Raw genomic sequence first — 1,758 nt, forward strand, 5'->3', positions numbered from 1 at the left:
CACCAGCATGCAAACACATTAAATAACTTTACTCAGATTCAGGTCTTCTATCATCTTTAGCCCACATTAGGGGCCGTAGAGTTGCCTCAGTGATTAAGAGTGTTTATTACTCTTGCATGTAAGCTAAGTTTGCTACCCAGCAGCCATGTTAGGCTTTCAACCATCTGTAAGTATTGCTCCATATGTCCTGACACATGTCCTCTTGAACACCTGCACACAAGTGCACATAACACGTGAAATAAAAGAACTAATATACGGTATTATTTACTAGGGCTGACATTTGGATTTGAGGGTATGAGGATAGAGGCTGACAAACTTACAAAATTACAGTTAGGTAGGATCAATGAATTCAACAGCTCTATTGTACAAAATGGTGATTATTGTAATAATAAATTTGAAGACTGCCTGAGTGTAATGTTAATTAGCTAGGTGTGGTCAGTTCACAATGTATATGTCCCCAAAGCATTGCACTTGATAAACACATTCAATTTTATCTGCCAGGATTAAAAATAATTAGCTCACTGCAGGGAATCAGCATTATATATCAAAAGGCTGGGTATTGCAGTGAGAAAAACAGATTAAGAACTGCAGTTTCCTGATGGAGGAAGGTCATTGGTTAATTAATAAAGAAACTGCTTGGCCCTGATAGGTTGGAACATAGGTGGGTGGAATAAACAGAACAGAATACTGGGAGGAAGAGGAAGTGAGGTAAGACGCCTCAGACAGATGCCATTTCCTCTCCTCTCTGGGGCAGAGCTGATGAAGCTCCAACCCAGGATGGACATAGGCTAAAATCTTCCCAGTAAGCGCACCTTGGGGTGCTACACACATTAATAGAAATGGGTAATCAAGATGTAAGAATTAGCCAGTAAGAAGCTAGAGCAAATGGGCCAGGCAGTGTTTAAATGAATACAATTTGTGTGTTGTTATTTCGGGGCATAAGCTAGCAGGCGGCCAGGAGCCGGGCGGCAGAATGACACCTAACGTGTGGACAACTGCATCCACAGAAGGAGTGAGAAAGCTTGGGAAAGAGTAAAGCATGTTTTCTTGGTAGCAGTAATCTCTCGGGTCTGCTCTGCTTGCTAGAGGCAAGCAAGTGCTCTCATCTAAGAGAGGCTTCCTGACTCAGCTTCAGCTGCAAAACCCTGCACCTCTTTTAAGAGGTCCTACCACAAAACACATAAACGGTGTTGATGAAAGCTGAATGCATGCTTTTCGGTTTTCAGCCGTAGCAGGAAAAAAGTTGTGCTGTTTTATTTAAAATGCTGGCTTTCTGGTCTGTCCTGCCAGGGCAAACTCTGACTCTTTCAGGCAGTCAGTCCGAATGAGTGTGAGCTGTGAGCAGAATACTGCAACTTACTTGCTGGCAGGGACTTTGAAACACCACAGAGTTGTGGCGATAAAAATGGCTCCAGCAGTACCTCCGCCATGAGGCTGGAAAGCTAAGGAATGGGCTGGATCTAGCCGGCAAAGCCACAGCTTTAATCCTACCCATATTGCTCAGTAATTTAAAGGTTCATGTGGTCAGATAGAGAGAGAGAGAGAGAGAGAGAGAGAGAGAGAGAGAGAGAGAGAGATACAGTAAAGAGAGATTCAAAAACAAAACAAAAAAAACCTTTAAATGATTTACAGTGTGTTAAAATTATATGCAGGCTAAAAGTTAAAGTTCTTAAAGTAAAAAACAAAAAAAAAAGGAAGAAAGAGAGTAGTTGGGTGTGGTAGTACACACCTTTAATCCCAACACTTGGGAGGCAGAGG

The sequence above is a fragment of the Microtus ochrogaster genome, unplaced genomic scaffold, assembly GCF_000317375.1.
Source record: "Microtus ochrogaster isolate Prairie Vole_2 unplaced genomic scaffold, MicOch1.0 UNK127, whole genome shotgun sequence".
Taxonomy (NCBI): domain Eukaryota; kingdom Metazoa; phylum Chordata; class Mammalia; order Rodentia; family Cricetidae; genus Microtus; species Microtus ochrogaster.